General features: G+C 38.1%; 1 protein-coding gene and 1 non-coding gene across 3 annotated transcripts in view; both read left to right on the top strand.

Moving 5' to 3' along the window:
• CAMKMT (calmodulin-lysine N-methyltransferase) overlaps positions 1-27,459 on the top strand; it is a 402,917-nt gene that overhangs the window by 272,360 nt on the left and 103,098 nt on the right. The window lies entirely within an intron of this gene.
• Positions 4,726-4,838, top strand: LOC115854351 (U5 spliceosomal RNA). Its single transcript, XR_004039975.1, has one exon. It is a non-coding gene; the product is annotated as a U5 spliceosomal RNA (small nuclear RNA).

The raw sequence follows: 27,459 nt of genomic DNA, 5'->3' as shown, positions 1-27,459 counted from the left end.
TTGTGTTACTGTTGATTTTCTCTTTTATAGCTGTCAGCAGTTGTCTTATGTATTGAGGTGCTCCTATGTTGGGTGCATATTATTTATAATTGTTATACCTTCTTCTTGGATTGATCCCTTGATCATTATGTAATGTCCCTCCTTGTCTCTTGTAACATTCTTTATTTTTAAGTCTATTTTATCTGATATGAGTATTGCTACTCCAACTTTCTTTTGATTTCCATTTGCATGGAATATCTTTTCCCATCCCCTCACTTTCAGTCTGTATGTGTCCCTAGGTCTGAAGTGGGTCTCTTGTGGACAGTATATATAAGGGTCTTCTTTTTGTATCCATTCAGCGAGCCTGTGTCTTTGGTTCAAGCATTTAATCCTTTCACGTTTAAGGTAATTATCAATATATATCTTCCCATTACCATTTTCTTAATTGTTTTGGGTTTGTTTTTGTAGGCCCTTTTCTTCTCTTGTGTTTCCCACTTAGAGAAGTCCCTTTAGCATTTGTTGCAGAGCTGGTTTGGTGGTGCTGAATTCTTTTAGCTTTTGCTAGCCTGTAAAGCTTTTGATTTCGCCATTGAATCTGAATGAGATCTTTGCCGCGTAGAGTAATCTTGGTTGTAGGTTCTTCCCTTTCATCACTTTATATATGTCTTGCCACTCCCTTCTGGCTTGTAGAGTTTCTGCTGAGAAATCAGCTGTTAACCTTATGGGAGTTCCCTTGTATGTTATTTTTCATTTTTCCCTTGCTGCTTTCAATAATTTTTCTTTGTCTTTAATTTTTGCCAGTTTGATTACTATGTGTCTCGGTGTGTTTCTCCTTGGGTTTATCCTGTATGGGACTCACTGCGCTTCCTGGACTTGGGTGGCTATTTCCTTTCCCATGTTAGGGAATTTTCCACTATAATCTCTTCAGATACTTTCTCAGGTCCTTTCTCTCTCTCTTCTCCTTCTGGGACCCTTATAATGCGAATGTTGTTGCATTTAATGTTGTCCCAGAGGTCTCTTAGGCTGTCATTTCTTTTCATTCTTTTTTCTTTATTCTGTTCTGCAGCTGTGAATTCCACCATTCTGTCTTCCAGGTTACTTATCTGTTCTTCTGCCTCAGTTATTCTGCTGTTGATTCCTTCTAGTGTAGTTTTCATTTCAGTTATTGTATTGTTCACCTCTATTTGTTTGTTCTTTAATTCTTCTAGGTCTTTGTTAAACATTTCTTGCATCTTCTCAATCTTTGCCTCCATTCCCCCCCACCCCCCCACCCCGAGGTCCTGGATCATCTTCACTATCATTATTCTGAATTCTTTACAGGCTGCAGGATTGTAGTTCTTCTTGCTTCTGCTGTCTGCCCTCTGTTGGATGGGGCTATCTAAGAGGCTTATGCAAGTTTCCTGGTGGGAGGGAATGGTGGTGGGTAGAGCTGGCTGTTGCTCTGGTGGTCAGAGCTCAGTAAAACTTTAATCCACTTGTCTGCTGATGGGTGGGGCTGGGTTCCCTCCCTGTTGATTGTTTGGCCTGAAGCGACCCAACACTGGAGCCTACCCGGGCTCTTTCGTGGGTCTAATGGTGGACTCTGGGAGGGCTCACGCCAAGGAGTACTTCCCAGAACTTCTTCTGCCAGTGTCCTTGTCCTCACAGTGAGACACAGCCACCCCCCGCCTCTGCGGGAGACCCTCCAACACTAGCAGGTAGGTCTGGTTCAGTCTCCTATGGGGTCACTGCTTCTTCCCCTGGGTTCTGATGCGCACACTACTTTGTGTGCCCTCAAGAGTGGAGTCTCTCTTTCCCCCAGTCCTGTCAAAGTCCTGCAATCAAATCCCACTAGGCTTCAAAGTCTGATTCTCTAGGAATTCCTCCTCCCATTGCCGGACCCCCAGGTTGGGAAGCCTGACATGGGGCTCAGAACCTTCACTCCAGTGGGTGGGTTTCTGTGGTGTGAGTGTTCTCCAGTTTGTGAGTCACCCACCCAGCTGTTATGGGATTTGATTTTATTGTGATTGCGCCCCTCCTACCGTTTCATTGTGACTTCTCCTTGGTTTTTGGATGTGGGCTATCTTTTGGTGAGTTCCGGCATCTTCCTATGGATGATTGTTCAGCCGTTAGTTCTGATTCTGGTGCTCTCGCAAGAGAGAGTGAGAGCATGTCTCATAGGATTTTTAAATTTACAAGATTTTATCTTCTATGAATAGAGACAGTTTTACTTCATACTTTTTAGTTTGTATGCCTTGGTTTCTTTTTCTTGCTTTATTGTGCTGGCCAGGACCTCTAGTGCAACACTTAATAGAAGTGTTGAAAGTGGATATCTTTGTCTTGTTTCTGATCTTAGGGGAAAGCATTTAGTCTCACCATTAACTATGATATTAAGTATAGGGGTTTTTGTACATGCCCTTTATCAAAAGAGGAAGTATTCTTCTATTTCTAGTTTGTTGTGAAATTTTGTCATGAATATGTGTTGAATTGTGTCAAACAACTTTCCTGTATTTTTTGAGACAATTATATTGCTTTTCTTGTTTTGTTAATATGGTAAATTACATTTGATTTTCTAATGTTAGTCCAACCTTTTATTCCTGAGATAAACCCCATTTTGTCATAAGATACTATCATTTTTAGATATTACTGAATTTGATTTGCTATTATTTTGCTAAGGATTATGTCATCTATGTTCACAGTACTCATAATGGTTTATATTTTTCTTGAAGTTTTATTGTAGTTTCTTTGTCTGGTTTTGGTATCGGGGTATTGCTAGACTCATAAAATAAATTGGCAAGTGTCCTTTCCTCTTCTCTCTTTCTGAAAGAATTTGTATAAGATTGATAGTAATTCTTCCCTAAATGCTTGATAAAATTAACCAGTGAAGTCATCTGGCCTAGAGTATTCTTTTTTTTTTTTTTTCAGCTGTACCACTCATGGGATGTTAGTTCCCCAACCAGGGATTGAACCTGGGCCCTCAGCAGTGAGAGCACAGAGTCCCAACCACTGGACCACTAGGGAATTTGGCCTAGAGTATTCTTTGTGGAAAAGTTTTTATTTGCAGATTCAATTAAATAGATAGGGGGCTTCAGATTTTTTATTTCTTCTTGTGTCAGTTTTGACAATTGTGTCTTTCAAGGAATTTTTCCTTTTCATGGGTTTATTTTCCAAATTTCCTTATTTATAATATTCCCTTATTATACTTTTAATATCTATAAGAACTGAAGCTATGTCTCCTTTTTCATTCCCAACATTTGTATTTCATTTCTTTCTTTTGTTTCTTCTTGAGCCGTCAGTCCATCTAGAAGTTTATCAATTTTACTGATCTTTTCAAAGAACTGGCTTTTGATTTCACTGATTTTCTCTATTGTTTATCTCTTTTCTATTTCATTGCTTTCCACTTTTATCTTTTTTATTTCCTTATTTCTAATTACTTCAGTTTTAATGTGCTCTTCTTTCTCTAGCTTCCAAAAGTGAAAGCTTAAGTCATTTTTTAAACCTTTTTTTTCTAATGTAAGCATTCAAAGCTGCAAATTTTCCTCCTAAGTACTATACATGCAACAAATTTTGATATATTTTAATTATTCAGTTCAAAATATTTTTAATTTTTCTTGTGATTTATTCTTTGACCTATGGATTATTTAGCTGTGTGGTGTTTAATTTTCAAGACATCTTTATGTTACCCATTTCTAACTTAATTTTAATTTGGTCAGAGAATGGATTCTGGATAATTCATTCTTTTAAATTCATGGAGACTTGTTTTATGGTCGTTCATATGGTTTCTTTTGGTGAATGTTCCATGTGAATTTGAAAGAAAAATGTATTTTGCCATTGTTTGATGTATTGTTCTGTAAATGTCAGTTAAATCAAGTAGGTTGATAGTATTCTTCTTCTCTTTTACATCCTTACTAATTTTCTGCCTACTTGTTCTATCAATTACTGAAAGAGGAGTTGTAAAATCTCCTATTATAATTACATATTTGTCTATTTTTCTTTTCATTTCTGTCATTCTTCCTTCATGTATTTTGAAGCTCTTATATTTGTTGCATACATATTAATGATTGTTGTGTCTTTTTGATGAATCAATCCCTTTATACTTATGAAATGTCCCTCTTTTTCTTGGTAATATTCCTTGTGTGAAGTCTACTTTGTATGATGTTAATATAGCTACTCTAATTTTCTCATGATTAGTGTTTGTATGGTATATCTTGTTTCAGCCTTTATGTTTAACCTATCTACCAATTCATATTTTGTGTACATTTCTTGTGGACAGCCATACAGTTGGATCTTGGATTTTGAACCCACTGACAAATTTTGCTTTTAATTGGACTGAATTTAATTGTCGATATGGTTGTGCTTAAGTTTACAACTTGCTATTTGTTTTCTGCTTGTCGCATTTAGTCCTTTTTCTTCCTGTCTTCTTTTGTAGTAATTATCTTTTAGTATTCCATTTTCTCAACTATTGGCTTAGTGATTAAACTCTTTGTTTAAAGTTAGTGTTTGCTCTAACTTTAAGGTTTAGCTCTAAGCTCTAAGGTTTAAACTATATAACTTTAACTGATATCTACCTTCAAATAGTCTTATACTACTTTGCATATAATGTTAGAACCTTCAAAAATGTACTTCCACTCTTTCTACTGTCCTATATGCTATTGGTATTGTACATTTTACTTGCATGTGTCATAAACCTCACAATACATTATTATTTTTGCTTTAAATGGTTATCTTTTTTTAAATTAATTTTTATTGGATTGTGGTTGCTTTACAATGTTGTGTTAGTTTCTGCTGTATAAATCTTTCGCCTTTTACTAAAGATTTCCGTGGAAAAGAACAGAAACAGTTATCTTTCAAAGTAACTTAAAAACAAGAAAAATGTTTATACTTACCCATATACTTACATTTCCAGTGCTCTTCATTCACTTATATAGATCTGAGTTTCTATGTAATATAATTTCCTTTCACCTGAAGACCTTCTTTAATCATTTCTTATTATGCGGGTTGGCTGGCAATCACTTCTGTCATCTTTCATTTGTCAGGAAAAGGCTTTATTTTTTCCTTCATTATTGAAGTTTCTTTTCACTGGACATAGAATTTTAGGTTAATGGGGTTTTTTTGTTTTTTTGTTTGTTTTGTGGTACGCGGTACCTCTCACTGTTGTGGCCTCTCCTGTTGTGGAGCACAGGCTCCGGACACGCAGGCTCAGCTGCCATGGCTCACGGACCCAGCCGCTCTGCGGCACGTGGGATCTTCCCGGACTGGGGCACGAACCCGTGTCCCCTGCATCGGCAGGCAGACTCTCAACCACTGCGCCACCGGGGAAGCCCAAATGGTATTTTTTTCTTTAAATTTTTCTCTGGATAAAGACTTCTAGTTTGATAGCCTTTTTCTTTAGCATCTTAAGGAGGTCATTTCATTGTTCCCTGGATTGTATTATTTCTAATGAGAAGTTGGTGGTAATTCTTACCTTTGTCCTTCTGAATATACTGTGTCTTTTTGGAGGGGAAGTGCTGATTTTAAGATTTTTCTCTTACTTATTTACAAAACAAATAGACTCATAGACATAGAAAAGCAACTTATGGTTACCGAAGGGGAAAGGGAGGGGGAAGGATAAATTAGGAGTTTGGGATTAAAATATACACACTTTTATATATAAAATAGATAACCAACAAGGACCTACTGTATAGCACAGGGAACTATATGCAATATCTTGTAGTAACCTATAATGGAAAAGAATCTAAAAAAGAACATATATATAACTGAATCACTTTGCTATACACTTGAAACTAACACAACATTGTGAATCAACTGTATTTCGATAAAAAAAATTTTTAAGTGTAAAAAAAGATTTTCTCTTTATTACTGGTTTTCAGTAGCTTGATTATCATGTGCCTTAATATGACTTTCTTTGTAATTATCCTGCTTGGGGTTTGCTGGCCTCATATATGTTTTGGTTTAAAATTTTCATCAAATTTGGGACTTATTTCTTGGAACATGTTTCTCACCCATTTCTCTCCCCAGTCCTTTTTGGGGCTTCAATTATGTGTACGTTAGACTACTTGATATTGTCCCACACATCACCAAAGCTCTGTTCAATATTTTTCATCCTTTTTTCTCTCTTTCCTTCAGTTTGGTGAGTTTTTAATTACTATTACCAATCTTTTCAGCCGTTGACTAATCTGATGTTAAGCTCCATTTGGTGAATTTTAAAAATCTCAGATGTAGTATATTTTTGGCTCTAAAAGTTTATTTGGTTCCTTTTTTATATTGATAGTTTCCATTTCTCTCATTATTTTTATGTTTTCCTTCAATCCTTGAATATGTTTGTAATATCTTTTTATGACTTCTTGTTCTGCTAAATCTATTTGTCATTTCTGGGTCTGTTTTATTGATCAAATTTTCTTTTGTTTTTGATCACATTGTTTTCTTCTTTGCAAGTCTAGTAAGTTTTTGAGGATGCAAGAGGTTGTGAACATTACATTGTGGAAGGTCTGAGTTTTGTTTTCACTTAGTAGATTCAGTTCAGTTGCTTATGGATCAGCTTGAGTCTTTCCAGGCTTGTTTTTGGTTTTAAGCTTTGTTGGGCATGTCTAGAGTAGCCTTTATGGCTAGGTAAGCCCTACTACTGTCTTATGTTTTGGCATTTTCACTGAATGCCTCCAGTATTCAGTGCTATCTCTCCACTATGCCTGGATGGAACTGGAACACCTTGCAGCCTGACATTCTTTGCCCAGCCTCATGGAGTCACTCTGTGGAATCACAGCTTAATGCTCAGGCAAGGATTCAAGAGGGACCCTATACAAATTTCTGAATCTCTGCTTTTGCATTGCTCTGTCCTCTCTGCTATTCTCTCCTGCAAATTCCAGCCACCTTAGCCTCCCCTAATTCCATCTCTACCTCCTTAACTCATCAAGTCATCCATGTTCTGCTTGGAGTGATCTTAGGACTCACTGCATTTTTCTCCCTTCTCCTGGAGATCACAGTCCTGTGCTGCCTGTTGTCTAGTAGCTGAAAGCAGTGGTTTCATATATTTAGTCCAGTTATTTACAGTTGGGGGTCAAGTCTTGTACTGTTTTTGATCATCATTAGAAGCAGAAACATTCTAATGCCTTTTAAAGATTAATAATTGTTTAGAAACTCACTTACACATCATCCCACAGTGTTTATTAAGCACCTGCAATGTGCTAATAAGTACCATGCCAGGATCTGAGGATACAGGGAGATATTAAAGAAGACAAACATGTATTATAAATAATTAGAAAGATGTATGGGAGCCCGAAATAGGACATAAGTAACTATATGGTAGGGGCAGAGGCATTGATGAAGAAATCTAGTTTTATAGGTGTTCGCCAGGTTGAGGCTGAAAGAAAGGACATTCCAAACAGCACAATAAGTGGAAAGATACAGATATATGAAATAGCACAATGTACTTACAAAGCTTGTTTTATTAACTGATCATTCATTTAGTAAATATATCTTCAGTGTCTAGTAGATGCTATGCAATGTGCTAAGGGTTGGGTATCCAAAGTATGAGTGAGATGTTCATGATTCCTGCCGTCATAGAACTTCCAGTCCAGTACTTCAGTGTGACTGGAGCATAGGGTGCCCCGATTGGAGTAATATTTGTGAGTGAGGTAGCAGGAAAGGCAGGTTGAAGGCATGTTGTGAGGTACCTTAAATGCTGCTCTAAGGGGTAATCATTGTCCTAAAAGCCACTGTCCTCCAAACATTTTTGATTATAGCCGTAAGTTTTTTTGCATATTTACCCCAGCATATGTATATTCATTTATTAATAAACTATATGTGCACTACTATATCGACATATTATATATTCTATAAAAATATACAAAAAAAGAAATGTAACAGGATAATGTAAATGAACATAGATATTCCAGTGTTCTCTTCCTGTATTCCGTGCTTCATCTTGCACATCCCAGGCTTGCACCCCTCACTTTGTAGCTCAGCAGGCAATGGGAAGCTTTCAAGATTCTCGTTCAGGAAATGAAACTGATCAGAATTCTGCTTTATAAAGATTCCAAACATGACTTTTATTCTAGTCATGCTGAATAATGCTTTTAAAAGCAGAAAAGAAGCTGAACTAATATGATTCCTTCCAATTCCAGGATTATATAGCTGGGGCTGCTCCTTAGAAGAGGTTAGGATTCTAACCTACTGTGGTCATTTGTTGTATTATTAAGATGCAATACACTAGACTGGCCAAGTGACTTAAAGCAGTAGAATATCCAATGTGGAGTTGGCGTTCCCTGCAGTGGAACTGACTTTGCTACATGCAAGTCATCACTTAACACTTTGGCAAATTACTTTCGGATGCACCTGTATTATGTCCAGAAGTGCAGAAATAAAGGCTCGGCATACTAGATAAGAAGCTGGACCTTGGAAACAAAACTGAGTAGTGTTGGAGGTCCCAGAAATAGTAGTACAGGCTAGTAGGCAAGCCTAAGTCAGAGCAGCTGAAGACGGCAAGCAGAATGAGAAGCCAGGTGGTTGAAAGGATAGTAACCAGGAGGACAGAGTTACCAGAATTAGGACCAGGTGCCTCTAAGCCAGAAAAACAGAATTACCAGAGTTAGGACCCAGGAAGTCTGCAAGAGCTTGGAGAATGGATGCAAACAACCAGCCCCAGGGAAAAGCTGAATGTCTGAGAGGTGGCCTGCCTCAGCTCCACAGAGTCTCTGTGCAACCACGGAGGCAGCTGCCCAGGTGGAGCAGAGAACCTGAATGGAGTGGGACACGAAAAGGCTGAAAGAAGGATGCTTTGGAAGTAGTCAGTATGGTCCAGATTTATTTTCTGGCTGGAACGTTTCTATTCCCTATTTCCAAACTCTCAACACTTCTCTTTATGGTTTTAAAAAATACTATCTCATAGAATAAAAGAAGTTCTTCCTAAAATTATATGAGAATGTACTGACTATATCCTTCTATATACACTTCCTATGTAGTTTAAGAGAAAAGATATATAAACTTCTACGAATTGGAGATCCACATCCAGAAAACGTCTTAATGTCAAGCAGGAGAGAGTTCAATTGCCTTTTCCAGCTCTTCTCCAGCTTTGATTTTGTCTCCTGACTAAATAATTGTTGAGGCCAATGTGCCTACCTCTTGTTCCATTTTACTTACCCTATTTCAAACAACGGAAGCACATTACCTCTCTCTAGAAACAGAAGCCGAGGACATTCTCTGTTTTGAGTTCACCTAGCAGTAGATAGAGTAGTACTGCAAGTTCACAGGCAATTTTGGCAGGTGAGAGAGAAAAATTCAAGTTACCAAAGTATTTGACATACTGCGGCTGAAGCTGGCCTACGGCTGGTGGGTGTTCGATAAAAACAAAATGAGCCATGGCCGGGGGCACCTGTAGGATGGTTAATGGCAGTCATTTAGCTGTCATTCATTTTTCAGTTCAAATTATTTTAAAATACTTTGTTAGTTCGGAATGTGTTTGCTTAAGTCATTTCAGTAGTAATACTTTTCTCCAGGAGTCAATTAGGTATTCATTTTACAGCTCTTGCATAATAGCTGAGAAAACTGCAATTGCACAAGCAAAGCACAGATAAACACCAGATTATCATATTAAAGTCCTTATTAGTCTGTCAGGAGAATTTTTTTTTTCACTGAATGCTTTTTGGTTTTTTATTATCCTTTTTTTTTAAAAATTAGGATTTTCCCAATGTTAGTTTAGTTTTAAAGAAATATTATTCAGGTCTCCATTTTCATTAGGAAGCTAGTCTTTTCTCTACCTTCTCCACACATATTAACTTCAGCCTAAAATAGCAAGTTTCCCTTTTAAAATTTTAAAATATATATAAGCTGTTTAATTCTTTTTCTGAGCTATCCAATGACCTCTTTACTTAAAGGTGTTTTAGCAAAAGCAGACCTCTTCCTACGTCAGATTTGACTTAACAGACACCTATTAGCAATCCTAAACCCAGAACGACAGGGGTTATTTAAAATAATACTAAGTCTCCCATTTATTTACAGAGTTTCTATGGTTTTTGAGAAGCCACCATATTAAAGTGTTCTCACATTTATATACGCATTTATGTGTTTGTGTGTGAAACTGTATCTACTTTCTTTTCAATTATGGTTTCACTTCCTGGAAGGCAGGAACTGTGTCTTTTGACAGATATTTCTCTTCTGTTTCAGATTCAAGGCAGTGTTAGGAAAGTCAGGCTATCAGTCAATATTGTTCAATTTCTATTTGAGATAAGGTGTTTTGTCCCAAGATTTGAGGAGAATCCACAGAACTCCCCCATGAAATCTAAAAGACTGTCTTTCTCCTATTGCAGTCATTATTCCAGGTTAAAAACAGGAGGAAAGAAACTAAAGTTACTTCACTGTGTCATGAGAAGCCAAAAATTCTGCCATCTGCTTCAAATGAAAGCTTTCCTAATGAGAATCCAAGGCAGAACACTATGCGTTTCTTCTAGTTCCTCACAGATAGAACGTCTATTATTTTTCACATGGAGCCAAGACCTCTTAAGGGAAAGGAAATCCTCCTCTAAAATCAAATTGTAGAGTGCAATATAATTTGTGATTTTTTTCTCTTATTAAAAAAATGGCATGGGATCTTAGGCAGCCTGACTGTCTGTGTGTCAGCTGTGTAGGTCCTTCCAGGAGAAATGTTTTTTGGTCCATAAGAAAAGTAGACAAATAGGAGATGCCCTCCCAATATCGCGTGATTAATTGCCTCTGCCGTTCCCTGACCTTCGCCCACTCCAGCACATATGGTCAGTGGCAGAAGCCTTGGACAGCCAGTTTTGCTTTCTTAGCTGGCAGAGGGGTAGAAAGAACACATTTGTAGTCACTAGCAAGACCAAGCCCCCAAAGGGTGGAGATTTGGGTTGTCTGAACTGCCAAATTAGCTCCCCAAATGGTTTGTTTCATGGCAGGTTTGATCTTTTCATTATATCCTGAATTACATTTATTTCCTTTGGGTTTTTGACATGGAGGCAGCAAGACACAAGAAAACCAACCAAGACTTATCCTTTGATATTCAAGAAATATTCCAATCAAGACTAGATAGACTGGGTAATATTCCCAAAGCCAACTTGGAATATTAACAAAGCTAATTCAGGTCAGGCTGACTGAAATGACTAGTTGGTGGGGAAGCTATTAGTTTATTTTGTTCATCTGAACTTCCAGTGTGTTTTGATTAAGGTAGTGGATAGATTATGGTTTGCCTGTTACCCAAACAGCACTATCGTCCTTCAGAGTTCCCAGGGGTTTTTATTCAGTTCTTATGGACAGTTTAGTGCAGTGCGTTAAGAGAACAGATGCTGGCGCTTTATTGTTTTGGCCGAGCAACATGCAGGATCTTAGTTCCCCGAACAGGGATCGAATCCGTGACCCCTGCATTGGAAGCATGGAGTCTTAACCACTGGAGTGCCAGGGAAGTCCCTAGACTGCATGGCTTTAAATCACAACTCTGCCACTTTCTAGCTGGGTAGACCTGGGCAAATTGCTTAATCTCCGTGCTTCAGTTTCGTCATCCATAAAATGGGAATAATAATGGTACTTACTTCATAAGATTGTAATGGGTTATAATAAATGACTTGATAAACGTAAAAGCACTTAGAATAGTGCCTGGTACATAGAAAGCACTATACAAGTGTAGCAGTAGCAGTGGTATGGTTATGTATGGTAGGGTAACTTTCAACACCAGCTCCTGTTTTCTGTGGTTGAATATTTGTATACTAATGATAGCCTAAAGCCCCTTATTTAACTCCACCCTGTTGCTTAATACTATGTGGGGAAGGCAGATCACGCAAATGAAAGCTTAGTTTTTCCATCTGTAGTCACTCAACCTTCAATAATCCAACTGGAGATTACCCATGTTGAGGACTATCCATGGAGGTATTTCAATTTAGGGCTATTTTACTCTCTTCAACCTATTTCTAAGGGCACCTCATTTAATAGAGGTTGATTCGGTCCTCTGGGGATAGGAGTTAATTTTATGAATTATCTAAGGATGCCAGAATAACTTAAAAACTTATAATGTATTTGTAAGTATTTAGGATTGATTCATGTTTTGGGTTGTCTGAACAGCTATCCCCCAGCCCAACTCGGTTGACCCGGGGATTAGATGTGATTTTATTGCAGTCTTGACGTTTCACCCGGTGGGAGGCGGCGACCAAGTACCCACTGAGCATCCATTTCCCACCTGTTTGAAAACTGAGCTTTCCTTGTGGAACACACATCCATCCACTTAATACCTGGGTTTTGAATAGTCACGTTAAGCAACAGACAATTTAAAAGTCATTTTACTATTGATGTGTCATCAAACAGACAATATGACTATATGACTATCAATAATATGACTTTTGGTGAAATGGAATAGAAATAATACTTTAAATAGAACCATCATAACTGAAATGATCAGTGGTTCTTAGTATTTTTAAAGCATCATTTGTAACAATGTAATACAAAGAAATATCTTCTATGGTTTCGTTCCCATTCGATGTAGAATTTTGCTTTGGAAGGTACTGTTTTGAATATCTGAGAGCCTGAACTCCTCTGCCTATTTGGCCTACAGGTGCAAAACATAAGCCTGGCTTCACATCCTGGCTTTGCCATTTACTAGCTCAGTGACTTGGGCAAATTACCTAACTCCTGTAGACCTCAGTTTCCTCATGCATGAACTGGAGATACCGTCCTCATAGAAATGTTGTAAGAATTAAATATAATAATATAACTAAAGCACAGGGACTTCCCTGGTGGTCCAGTGGTTAGGACTCCGTGCTCCCAATGCAGGGGGCCCGGGTTTGATCCCTGGTCAGGGAACTAGGGAACTAGACCCCACATGCTGCTGCGAAGATCCCTCATGCCACAGCTAAGACCCGGTGCAGCCAAATACATACATACATACATACATAAAGCACACAGTACAGTGCCTGCATCTCAGTAAAAATTAGTTGCTTCTGCTGCTATTACTACTACTAATAGTGCCATTGTTCAACTCAGGTTTTTGTCCCTAATAGAATCACCAAGAAGTACTGTGTGGAGGGCATACTTTGCTCCGGTGATGATAACACTGAAAAGATTAGAGATATTTCCAGTCTTCCTTTAATATCCCAGCGTTAATCTGTCAGCCATGCATTTCCCCAAAACTTTTGAACATGTCCAGCTCACTCCACCTCGTGGACTAATTAGTTCCATATGCCTGTTGTGTGCGGTGTAAACCTGACATGGAGTGACCAAGGCCACTTGTTCTGGCTTCATCGAGCGATGCCTCCCTCCTTCTTTTTTTGGTGAACATGTCACTTCTGATCTTGAAACACACTGAGTGATTTTTGTGTGTTGCTTCCTTTATCTCACACATTATCTTCTAAACCTAAAGAATCTTCCAAGTAATGGTATGAAAATACAAATATCTTTTTAAATGTCAGCATTTCCCTCAGTAAGTTCACATTCAAGAGTAAAGCAGTAGTTATTTCTCTATCTTCACTTCTAATTTTTCTAGATTCTACCATAGGTAATTCATGCTTGCCTACATTCTTTTTCTAATGTTACTCTTTTAAGCTCCTTTCAAAGAATTATAGGGGAATGTGGTCTCATGAGCCCATTCAGTCTGGTTCGTTACTTCGGCAAACATGACTTTCCATGTATTAGGGGCAGCAAGTTTTTCACAGCTGAGATGATAGCATAGCCCTAACCTTGCAAAAACAACCCACCTAAACCAGTAGATTCAGACATATATCTGGCCATCATTTGTTGTTCCTGTTATAAAGTTATACTGTTATTAATTTTTTTAATATTGTATTTTGTCTCATGCCAGACATGAACCAGAGCTTTAGAAGCGAAATACCATCCTTGTACCTGTATTAAGTGTAACCTTCCTGGCATCTACTGAGCTATCCTTACCCATCTTGCCAGCTGGCATCCCAGAATTTGGGTGAAAGACTTCTCTGGCATACTCTTCTTAAAGGCTTGTGTTGTTTCCATACCTCTTTAATAGTTTGTGTCTTATCATAAAGACATAGTATATTGGTAATGATACACTCGTTTGTATTTTTTCTGCCTCCTATACAAAAATAATTAATGGAAAATATTTATAAGGGGACATACTTTTATACCTTTGTGGGCTAAAAATCATCTTGAGCACCAGTCTGAATAATGCAGGGGTGGTATAGGCAGGTCTCAGGAATAGATGAGAACAAACCTAAAGGGTAAGCAAAGAATGGGCAGAGAGAAAATAAGGGTGTAGAGGAAATAGAGACTCATCTGGTAGAAAGGAATAAAGGGCTCTTTGAATTGTCTCAAGTGCTTGCTAGTGACACTGGTGGCATAAGGCAGCTGTGCTGAGTCTAAGCTGAGTGTCTTCCTGATCTCCTGTTTCCTGGGGCTGAAAAGGGTACAGGTCTTTCATCCACATTTATTATAATTTAAGGAATGAGTGTGATCTGGGTCTTTGAAAAGAAGACTGGTCGTCAGCAAGCGTTCCTTCTGCTTCCCTGCATTGTGTGTCTGTGATTATGTGTGTGACTTTGTAAGAAGTCTCTGACCTTCTCTTTACACAAATTCTCTTGTTTGTGAAATAAGGCATGCTCTGATCGGGGTGTTGGCAAGCCTGAAATATGTGTCTGAACTACTGTGCAGGAGGATTGCACGGGTTGGGGGTGGGGCGCCCTTGGGTCCAGTCTTCCTAGAGCACAAAAGGAAGTGACACGCTGGGACCCAGCTGCACTGAGGCTCAGGGAAGGTTTGGTAAAGGATTTCATCCAGTGCATGAAACAGTTATTGTTTCTTTGAATAAACAGAACATACAATTACCCATGGATGACTCTCAAGCAAAAGGCTCATGTTGAGTGTCTGCTGTGTTCATGGCATGGTTGTAAGCCTAATGGGTCATAAGATAAGAACACCTAATCCTTACTCTGAAAGGACTGACAGTAAAATGGGCAGGAGAGACAGACTGGCAGAAAATGCATACATAGAACACTATGGATATAAATAACTATTAGTATATCAGTCAACAAATGTCATGCTACCTTATTTTTGTTCAGCATCCATCATACTTTTCAAAGAACTTCCAATTAAATTATTTCCCATGAGTATATTGAAGGTGCTCTTCCATTTAATTTGCCAGATTTAGGCTATTTAATATTTTTTAGAAAACACCAGTGAAAATAAGATATTTCAATCAGTTAGATAGATTTTGGAGCACTGTGTAGGGCATGGAGAGGGTAAGAAGTAAGGGAGTTCAAATTATCCAATTTACTGGAAAGTCAAAGACACAATATAAAACAGTTGAAAAATAATACAAGAGAAGATATATAATTATATACTAAAATAAGGGATGGATTATATTGAAGTTATTCAAAGGAGAGGAGTATTGTTATGGGCTAGAGAAGTGAGCGAGGGTACGATGGAGGAAAAAGAGCTTAAGCCAGTTCTTATAACATGAATAGGAGCTAGATGGGCAAAGATGACCTGAGAGAGCTTTCAAGCTAAAGGAAATAATACCTAACTTGTAAAATTGTCCTAGAAACATTTAAAAAGACAAACTTTTAAAATATTCATTCTTATTTATTACCTGGTGGGAAGGAGTAAAATATTTCTAAAGGACTTTAGGAATTTTGAAAATTGTAGAAATTTTCTGTGTTTTTCTCAGAAAAAAAAGTAAATATCCTTCATTTAAAAGTAACCTTTAACCTTTCTGGTATGATTCAGAAATGTTTCTGTATTTGAACATCACTGTGACTCTGCAGTTATACCTTTTCCCCATGAACCTGGAAAGATTTTAGTATCATACCTGAGATCAGTTAACATTTCTATATTATGTGGGTATGATGGATATGAATACAATATGATAAAGTGGACTAACTAGAGATAATGACACATTGTTGAGATAGTGGTACGGATGAAACATTGCCTCTGCTCATTGCAGGAGAGTTGCAGCAATTCTCTCAAATAGTGATCACTTCTCATGGCAAAAGACAGTGTCTTCATATTTCTTCACTTTAAGTCAAAGCATAAATGTAGGCAGAGATGTTTTTAACTAACATGACTATGATCGTCTATGTGCCATTTAATTGTTCATAGAGATCAAATTGTACTAGTGCAGAGGAATTTGAATCCAATCTCAAGCTGTCAGTGGAGAATGTCAGTCATTTCAGTAAATCGCCCCCTTAGTGTCATCATGTATAATTCTTTAATTTTAGGCCTGAAAAACTCTGAAAGAAATATTGTGTAAAAGGTACCAAAAAGAACTGTCTTGTGTAATACACTTTATGTAGTGTTTGGAAACAAAAATGGACCCCACGACCCCTAAGTCTATAAGTTGATCTTATCATGGTACGCAGAGTGGTAACCATTAACTAGGCTTGTGTGTTCTTTAAAAAATTATAACATGTTTTTGAATTATGCATTTAATTTAACCTATCTTAACACATGGAAGTTTTGATGTAGTTTCCTTTCTCAAACAGTTCCAGAGAGTCAAAGTGATTATCAAGGCGGAAAAGCCTTTTTGTATTTTCTTCAAATGTTGAAGCCATGTATGTGAACAACAAGGCTGATGAATTTGCTGTTTTATTTAGTTGACACTTTAATTCAAAATGTAAACTGAAGTTTCTTTTCATTTCTTTGCACTATTAATATTATTCTGTTTTTGATTAGCTTGGGTAAAACTGTTCACTGGTGTCATTTTTGATAATTAGCCTTTTATATCTTGAGGTTTTCGGTAAGCAAATAAATATTTTAAATGTAATTGGTGCAATTACTGTATGTGCGTTGAACAACTTTATATTGAGCTTCATGTCATGTCACATTTTTACGCTAGTAGGTTTTTTATGATTTTTTTAGTTGTATGTGGTATTCTTCTGAAATATATAATTACCAGCTCAGCCCTGAGTTGGAGAAGCAAGAGTTCTGTTGTTCTCTCAGACAGACTTGTATTGAAAGATACAGAAAAGCTTGCTTTCTTCTCACATTCTTTCCAAAATCCATAAAAGTTGTTCATGTCCGAATTTTTACATCTTGTGCAATCCCAGCATCACCTTATTCTAGTAGGAGTGCAAGCAAACAGCCCAAGCTTAGTCCAGATTTGATTTGATAGAAACTAGAAGGTTGGGGGCAGGGGATGTAGGGTGGTGGTAATTAGGAGGCGGGGGGGGGGGGTAAAAACTGAAGGAAACAAGAACAAAGTAAACATTAGCTAAACATGAACTTTTACCTCTGGTCCTTCCTCCATGGAATCATACAGCATGGTGAGAAGCTTTAAGATGGCACATCTGCCCAAAATGCCACCTGGCAGCATGTTCGGGCCACATGTGAATCACAGCAAAGAGGCATGGGGCAAGGGTTAGTGTAAAGGTGAACACAAGGATCAGATCCCCGGCTGCAGGGGATGTAACTGACACATGACTCCCAGCTGGGGCCCTCTAGATTTACCCCAACAGTGGCACCTCGGCCATGCTTCTCATCAGACACCAATGAGTCGGTACAGTAGGGGGATGCTAAGGCAGATTCATGCCTGCGAGATTCAGGACTGCTTAGTAAGTGACTTTTTTCCAGCTTTATTGAGGCATAGTTGAAAAATAAAATTATAATATATTTCAAGTGTTAAAAAAAAAAAAATGGTGAGTACAAGAACGGAGAAAGTAGCATAGCTCCAGGAAGTTTAGGAGAGGTTTTAGAATCGCTAGACAGAAAAGAAGTCTTAAAGAAAACCAAAAATGAGTGGGAAAAGGTCCTCATTCACAAAATCCATTAGCAAACAACAACAAAACTAAAAGGAGTTAATGTGGAGAATGAATAGAAAAGATGAAAAACTTCTGGACTCCTTACTAATCCTCTCTTTGAAAGGGCAGGGAGACTGGCTGTGATGAAGGACAGATTCTTACCAAAGGGCCAGAAAAAGAAGTTATCTTTGCTCAGTGTCAGACTATTCTGTTTCATAGCATTGTAGACACTATAGTGACACTTATGGCCATTATAACCCTACATGTGTTCCCATTGCATGTTTAAGAATTTTTCTGCTTTAAAAAGAGATTGAGAATCAGACTGAGAAGAAAACTGATTGTGGAACAGTTAGAGGGCATCATTCTGGTGAACATCAATTGTGGTATCATAGTCTGCTTAAATTATGATGAAATCATTGGAGGCATCAGATCAAAAAGCAAATTGTGGGAAAGCTATTTACAGTTTAGCATTTTCAGTTTATGTGAGAATATGGATTCCGTGTACCAAAGGGAGTAGTTCAGCTCAGATAGGATATGCATAGCAGTATCATGGATGTTTACTGTGTGTTTATAACTTTACCAAGTTAGATATTGCTAGAAGTTTTTTTTTCTTAAACAATATTAAATTCTATGATGTTTCAGAGGTCACCTGAGTTGAATGGCTACTTCACCTGTCTCAAAATGAGATACTGAAGGAAAGAGAAACATTAACAAATTTCTTACAATTCCATCTAGTGATTTGGAAGCTGAGTCAGTATTTACTACAGTAAAGCCCATTAGATAACTTAAAATCTTCACTACCTAGGTGTATGAAGTCCTGTCAGACTCCCTCCCTCAAATCCGTACACTGTGCTGAGATGAACGTTTGCCAGACCTGCTCTTTAAGCTAGCCTAGAACACCTTCCCATGAGAAACTTTCTACCTTTTTTTTTTCTAAAACCATGGGGTTTCAATAACCTAACATTTATTGTAATTTGGAGATACTTTATTCAAATTACTTTAAAGAAAACCAAAACCAAGCACCAAGTTTCCTTAGTGAGAAGCCAAAAGACTTTAGAGATACTAGATTGTCAGGGAAAGTATAGTTGTGCTTTTTAAAGACCTTCATATTGGCCAACTCTGTGGGCTGGTTAATGTTTTAGATGAAAGAAGGGTGAGGACCAATGGGTCTGTGCGATTCTCTGGTTGGAAAGTGAGAATCACATGAAAAGACTATTAGGGAAAATATCTTTCCCGGTTACTTTTCTTATAAATGGTATATTTTAAAAATATTCCTTGAGTTCTCTTACAGTACTTAATTGCAATGAAAAGTTCATCTACACATATCCTATTATCACTTCATGCCTCCTACTCTAAAAGTGAATGATATTTGCTGTTGGTTTTAGGTCAGGAGGATTATCACAGCTTTTACTTTCTATCAAGAGCCTGAGCTTTGGGGTCAGGCAGACCTGATATGAGTCTTAGAGCTGCATTTCACAAGCATATCTGACCTTGAACAAACAGGCTCTCAGAGCCTTCCAGGCCTCATCTATCCAAAGGAGAAAATAACACTCAAAATGTCGTTTAGAGTTTTAAACTAAATGATATATATGTAACTACCTAACACAGTGCCTGACTCAACAGACAGTAATTTTCTTTCTTCCTTTTCATTCATTCCACGGACATTATTGAGCACCTACTCAGTGGCGAACATTGTCCTAGATACAGGACTTGGGAAACAGCGCATAATTCAGCCCTCTAGGAACTCACAATATGGTGGGAAAAGTGGTGCAACTGAGCAGCATACAACAGACCAAGGGAACAGAAAGGAGGATGCAATTTCCTTTGCCTGGGAAAAGTGGGGGAGACTACTCTGAGATGATACACAGGCTGGGTTTGTAAGGAGGGAATACGTAGAAAAGGGAAGAAAGGCATCTCAGGCAAAGATATGGACTAAGGAAAGGTCAGTGCAGTTGGAGTTAAAGGATATGGTTTGAGTAGAGGAGTAGCATAGAATGAGTCCAAAAGGAGGTGTTTGGACCTTGTATGCCATGGGTATTCAGTGAAGTGACATAGTCAGATCTAGACTTAGAAATCTACCCCCATCAGCCATATGGACAGATGACAAGAAAGCCCCGTAGGAAGGATGCTGGTGAGGAGGCACTCGCCCTATTCCAGAACAGAGGCTGAGGCCTGACCTGAAGCAGGAGTGATAAGAATGAGGAGAGAGTGGATGGGAGGGAGTCTCAGAGGCAGAACCTATGGAGCTTGGTGCCTGGTTGGGTATGGTTAGATGAGATGGAGATGGGAGTCAGAGATGACAGCAGCTTGGTGGATAATGATGTCATTAGTTTACGAAGAGAATACAGAAGGCTGTCAAGGGAAGATGAGTTCAATTCTGGACTATTTATACTCGAGGAGTTCAGGAGACACTGGTGGAGATGTCTTACAAGCATTTGGATGCTCTTGGTCTGGGGCTAGAGGCATAGCTTTGGCCCTCACTGATAAATTAATCATAGTCAGATCTTTGGAATGGATGTCCTCATTCAGGAAAAGGATATAGAGTGAGAAAAATGGGGTCCTGCGAAGCACACCTAGGGGGCCAGCAGAGAAGGAGAAGCAGACTGACATGGTAACACCTAAGACAAGAGGAGAATCAGAATTATTTCAGAAGTAAAGGAAGGAGAGAATTTTAAGCTAGGCGTATAGAGCGCTGTTGAGTGCTGCAAATAATTTAAGGGAAAAGAAGAGCAAAAAGTGGTCATTACATTTAGCAATCGGGAAGTCATTGGTGATCTTAAGAAGAGGCATTTAATGCAGAGGTGAGGGTGGAAAGCGTTTCTTTGAGTGAGTTAGGAAGTACAGGCAGGATTAGCTGAGCCTGTATGAGTCACCTTTTTAAAAATCTTTAAGAAATCATGGAGCACGGAAGAGGTGCCCCAACGCTAAAAATGGGCAAATGCCTTCTCAATTTTTGAACGCTAATGTAAGCTTAAGCTTCGTGGCCCCTCCCAGGGCCTTAGAAGAGGCCCATGCATGTGGAGGGCCATGAAGCTTGAGCTTCCTGATCCTCACAGTAAATCCACCTCTATCTGAGAGAAAAGCAAGGACCGCCTGTACAAGAATGTTCCCTACACCACTGTTTGTAATAGGAAAAAATGGAGACAGACAACCTGAATGAAGAAATAGTTAAGTGAAAGCACATTCATACCATGCATCTGTTAAAAAGAAATGCTAAGTCTTGTATGTATTGACATGGAAGGGTGTCCATGACATATTACTCAGTGAAAAAAGCTAGTTTTAGAACATTGTGGACAGTATAATCCCATGTATATAAAAAAGAAATGTGTATACACACAATGGCACACACACATACATAAACACGTATACACACACACATATATAATACATATATATTTCTATTTCTAGTTAGATTTGATAGAAAAAGCTCTGGAAAGCCCACCCAGTTGTCAGCAACTGTTACTCTTGGAGAGTAGGAATAGGAGACTGGAGTTTGGTGATGGGGAGACTTTCATATTGTCTTCTTACATTTGTATATCATTTTAATTTTTGTGAATAAATGCATGATTCTTTTGTTAATTTTCACAAAAATACAAAACTTTTAAATCACATGTGAGGTATAAGTTAAGCTATTTCACTTATACAAACTCTATCTCAAGGAGAGCATAATGGCATCCTTAATATTTGAAGCGTAGCCACTGAAAGAGAGATTGGATTTGTTCTGAAAGATACTGAACTGCAGCAATAGGACCAATGGGTGCAAGAAAGAGATAAATTTTTGAAACTATAAAAAGTTAAAAATATTTATGAAGACTATTTTTAGCAACATGGATGGACTTGAGGGCATTAATGCTAAGAGACATAAGTCAGACAGAGAAAGACAAATACTGTATGATATCACTTATATGTGGAATCCTAAAACTACAACAAACCAGTGAATATAACAAATGAGAAGCAAACTCACAGATACAGAGAACAAACTAGTGGTTACCAGTTGCAGGGCCAATATAAGGGTGGGAGAGTGGTAGGTACAAACTGTTGGGTGTAAGGTAGGCTCAAGGATGTATTGTACAACATGGGGAATATAGCCAATATTTTGTAATAAGTATAAATGGAAAGTAACCTTTAAAAATTATATAAAAAAGTAAAAATTTTAAAATATGCTTATAAAGACCAGACATAGCAAGCTTGGAATCATGTTAGATGTCACCAGGTTTTAAGAGGCTCTTCACAGCTGTACTTTGTATATGGCCCTGCTTTGGTCACGTTTGGCCCCTTTGTTAGAAGCAGATGTTTCAGCTTCACTTGTGAGAGTTTGGAGTCAACCTGCTTGAGACAGTATGTGTAGGAGTTCAAAGCAGGGCTCTGAGGCAGATCACCTGGGTCCACTCCCACACCATCATTTACTAAGCTTGGGTGTGTTCCTTAAGCTTCCTAGGTCTCAGCTTTCACATCTGTGAAAAGCAGTAATCAAAGTAATACTACCTTTGCAAGCAGTGATACCTTCAAGGTGGAGTTAGGGTTGTTTTCATGTCTTCCCCCACCACAGCAATCTCCATCAGCCTGCTCCCCTAGACCACCCCCAGTAAATATACGATCTAAGTGAAAAAAAATTGGGCCAGCTAGGTAAATACAGCGTTCCAGCAAGTACTTTATTCATCCGCTTCTAACTAAATTGTGACTATATAAACCCTTTGTTTATAAAAAGTCATCTAGGGCTTCCCTGATGGCGCAGTGGTTGAGAATCCGCCTGCCGATGCAGGGGACACGGGTTCGTGCCCCAGTCTGGGAAGATGCCGCGGAGCGGCTAGGCCCGTGAGCCATGGCCGCTGAGCCTGCGTGTCCGGAGCCTGTGCTCTGCAACAGGAGAGGCCACAACAGTGAGAGGCCCGCGTACTGAAAAAAAAAAAAAAAAGTCGTCTAGAGCCACCACTGCCTCAGAAGGTTTCAGTGAGATAATTAATGTAAGACTTTTAGCACAATGCCTAGCACAGAGTAAATAGTCAATGAAATAAAAATTATATACACACATGTAGCCACTAAATCAAAATGTTACTATAAGTGAGATGACATTTTTAAAGATTCTGGGGGTATGTCTGTCAGGTTTTCCTTTCAGTATGTGGGGAAAAAAAAAAGGTTTGATGATTAAAAGCCTGGCACACTCTTGGTGCTCTTGGACCTCCTTTCCTTTCAGTTTTCCTGTTCTTGAGGTTCAATGATTTTTCTCATTCCTTTGTTCATTCAACAATCATTTACCGAGTATCTAGTGAGTTCCAGGTTCAATCCTACATGCTGGTAGTACTAAGATAAAAAAAAAAAAATATATAGGGGCTCTGTGCACAGGGAGCTCCTAGTCAGGAGAAAGAAGTTTAGATAATTGCAATATGATGTGATTAGGGTTAAAATTATAGGTGTGTAAATGATATTAATGGAGAAAGCAGAAAAGTGTATGGAAGTGTGTTTGAGGAGCCAGAGAAAGCTTCATAAAGGAGGAAACACCTGAACCAGAGCTTGAAGGGGGAGCAGGAGTCTGCTAGGTAGAAATCCTTTGTTAGAAGATGGGTGGAGACACTGCTTGATGTTTGGTGTGAAGTTTTCTATGACCATTTATAAAACTGAAAAGACAATAAGTTTGATTTCTCTTTTTCCCAGTATTTGGTTGTAATGACAGAAAACCCAACAAGTAATAATTTAAACAGGTTAGAGATGTATCTAATGACACAGGCTTCATCTGTCTTCCTGTTCCACTATCCTTATTACATGGCTTTCATTCTCAGTGTCAAAAGGGCAACTGTTCCTTCAGTCATGGCATTCTCCTTGTGAGGCTTTGTAATTCTATCAGGAAGGAAAGTCCTTCCCCAGAATCTTCCATTTATACCTCTTAGATAGAAGGGCCACACGACCACCATGAACTGTGGGGAAGGCTGAAAACTTATTCTGGCGGAAGAATGTAAGGAAAGAGGAGGCTGTGAATGGGCTTCGCCAATCTACAGTGTCTACCAGAGCAAGAAACACAACTTTTTTCATTAGCAATCAATAATTTGGTCTTATTTTTTTATAGTTGTTGCCACTTGTATTCATTTCCTGGAGCTCCTGTAACAAGTATCACAAACTGGATTGCTTGAAACAACAGAAATGTATTGTCTCACAGTTCTGGAGGCTAGAAGTCCCAAATCAAGGTGTCAGCAGACACCTAAAAGCTATCGGGGAATGCCTCCTTGCCTCTTCCTAGCTTCTGCTGATTTGCTAGCAGTCTCTGATGTCCTTGGTTATGCTTAGCTGCATAACTCCAAACTCTGCCTGTCCTCACATAATGTTCGCTTTGTGTCTCTCTCTTCATGTGACCAGTCATATTGGATTAGAGACCCACCTTATTCCAGTATACTTATATTAACCTAGCTAATTACATCTGCAATGACTCTATTTCCAAATAAGGTCACATTCTGAAGTATTGGGAGTTAGGACTTAAACATATCTTTTTTTTTTTTTTGGTCTGGGGGATGTAATTTAATTCATAACATCATAACTTTGCACTTGATATATAAATAAGAAATGCTCTATTTCCAAATTATGTTTCTTTATACCTAGGTTTTGTAGAGAACTTTTAAAAGCTTTATTTTTATTCCTAGTTAAATTTCAGTTTTATTCATTTTAACTATTTTATTCCAAGTTTATTCCAGTTTTGTAGTTAACATAATTCCTACTTTTCCTAAAATAATTTAGGAGGTAATTAAGAATAATTCCTAATTATCTAAAAAGTAATTCCTATTTATTTTAACTAGCAATTATTTTAATTAGCAATATGAAATACTACTTGATAATCAGTATTCAAATAACTGGTTACAAATTTAGCAAAAATAATTTTTTAATCCATACCTAATACCATATGCTAAAAAAATGTACAAATGTGTTAAACAAGTTAAATAGTGTTCATAGAACTACAGAAAAACAAAGAACTTAGTATTTTGAATATTTGTGTGGTTATAAGAAACAGTAGAAATCATAAAAGAAAAGATCCATAAGTTCTAAGTGTATAAAAATGTAAAGCTTTTTGTTTTGTTTTGTTTTTGTTTATTTTTTTTCGGTATGTGGGCCTCTCGCTGTTATGGCCTCTCCCGTTGAGGAGCACAGGCTCCAGATGTGCAGGCTCAGCAGCCATGGCTCACAGGCCCAGCTACTCTGCGGCATGTGGGATCTTCCCGGACTGGGGCACAAACCCGTGTCCCCTGCATCGGCAGGCGGACTCTCAACCACTGCGCCACGAGGGAAGCCCTGTAAAGCTTTTTGTGCAAGAAAAACTTTGTGGGGAAATAAGTTTGGAAAACGTTATAAAAAAAAATTCAGACAATAAACATAAACAATATGTTACATAAAAAATTCATATAACTATTAAGACCCCAACAGATAGATAGCTAAAGGATGTGACCAGGCAATGTATTAAAACACCATGTTTGTTAAGCAAACATATAGAAAAATGTTTATTAATCATTAAAAAGTACAATTTACAGTGCAGTGTAACTGATAAATTATTGCATTGCTGATGGTGATATAAATTGATACAGTCCCTTTGAAAAGCATTTGGCAAATACATCCAGAGTTATAAAAATGTTTATACAATTAATATTTCTGGAAATTTAACCTAAGTAAATAGTCCTAAAGAAGAAAAAACTGTGCTCATAAAGTTACTAATAAACTTTATGCAGATCTTTGTTGATTGCAGAATCATTTGTAATAGTGAAAATTTGGGAGCCATCTAGTTTCCTGAGAGCAGAGGCATGGGTGACTGAATTATTGATGCATCCTTTTGTTAGAATACGCAGCCATCAAAAAGTGTAATAGTGAAGACCTGTGGCAACGTCAAGAAATACTTACGTTTTAAAGTTACATGTTTTTTTAAAGTGCCATATATGATTGCAATAATGTAAAATTCAAAAGCATGCACATGAGAAAAGTCAGCAACCATGACAGTAGAATGTGCAGAAGGTGTTAGGGAGCATGAAGCTGTGTTAAGGTGTCATGATTAAGCATCATTTTCCCATCATTTTCCCAACTTTCTTATAATTTAAAAGATTTTAAAGCATATTCAATTTACTATTTGGTTTAAAATCCCTCTGTACTTCTTGAATGTTAATGAAACCATTAAGAGGTAAAAAGAATTTAATGAGCTTTCTGGAAAAAAAATTTGCTCACAGTAGTATTGTAAATCACACTAGATGTTTTTCTTTCATAAGTAAGTCTTGTACTAAGTGGTAGGATTGCTCTGATAGGAAAAATGACATTTGAAGAAAGCTTTTTAGTATAGTGTATGTGCAGTGCATGATTTGTGGCTGTTTTTGACTGGTGAAGTAATTGTTTTAATCCTGCCTCATCATTCACTTTAGTTTGGGTTTTATGGATGAGATTTAAAAGCCATAATGTCCAAAGAAAATAACTTACCCTTAGGCTGGAGAAAAATAGTTTTTACTTTCACCATGACAAATGATCTCTTCTGACTTTGTAGTTATGACTTATCAGTGTGGACTTAATGCCAGATGATCTAAGCAGTTGACACTATTTTAGCAATCTCTTTATTTGCATTCTTATAAAGAAGAGGATTTGCTCCTCCCTTCTCAGAGGCCGAGTTTATAAGAACTGTAAAAACGTGATCATTTGCTCTGCTCCTTGTTCCTGGTGAGCTGTACCTAGCATATTCCCTGGCTTGCTGGGCTGCCCACTGTCCCCGAGGGAACGCAGGCAGCCGACTCTCTTTGGGGTTGTGAGAAATAACCAGGGATGACAACCCCTTTGGGCCGTCCACTGCCCAGGCTTGATTAGATTATGCCTCTATGGTTGACTAGGCTTTGAATTCACTAGTCTGAATTCACTACCTGAAGATTAAAGTCAGTAGTAGTGCATCTCACCGCCTCCCAAAATAATACACACGTATACTTGCATGCATGCGTACACGTGCACACAGGCTTAGTGCAAAACAACCAACTTATATCCCTTAGGAGAAAAGGCGTCTGGTGAGGTGGGTGTGGGAGTGATGATGGAAAGAAGTTAATCCCTGTCTCCAAAGTAAAGACTAGACAATGGGGATCCGTGCAAAGCAGTGCTGGACAATTGACATCTACTGGCTCCCTAGTGAAACACAGCCTGCCCTCAGTTATTCAGGGTCTGATCATCCAAAGTGTGGATTATCCAGGCCATATGCTTCTCCTTCTTTGCCATCTGGCTGGTTGCCTGGCTTCCCTTCTTATTAACGGAGAAAATACTCAAAATACCTCAGTCCCTTTCTGCTAAACCATTTCTGTTACCTGTACTCAACCTTCTCTTTAAGCATATTCAGTGCACATTTTGGTCCAATCTGGTCACTTGGGATATTCTGACAGGACATATTGGTTAGTTTCTAATGTACAGTCTTGGGCTTGTTGATCCTTGCCTCATCATAGTCCTTTAGTCATCTCTTGGATATATTATTTATCACTTCAGCTAGCTAGTGAGCTCCTTTAAAGTAAGGAGCATCTCTGCCTTTTACATCCTCTTCAACTGGCCCAGAGAGCTCCTCTTCACAGGGTGGGTGTGAGACAAGTGCTGTTGGCTGACTAAGTACTATTCATTGTCATTTCAACCAGGTAAGTCATAAGAAAGTCACAGCAGTAAGGAGCAGTAAGCAGAAATGCCATTTGCTATAAAAATCAGCTAACTAAAAAAAATAAATAAATAATAAAAAATCAACTAAAAGAGAATCTCAGACTTTTAGAATTGGAAGGAGCATTAGGGATAATTTTATCTTGTTAATGGGAAACTTGGACTCAGAGGAGTAAAG

This window comes from Globicephala melas, chromosome 12 (assembly GCF_963455315.2).
Source record: "Globicephala melas chromosome 12, mGloMel1.2, whole genome shotgun sequence".
In the NCBI taxonomy this organism is placed as follows: Eukaryota; Metazoa; Chordata; class Mammalia; order Artiodactyla; family Delphinidae; genus Globicephala; species Globicephala melas.
This window is presented reverse-complemented; position numbering and strand designations above follow the sequence as displayed.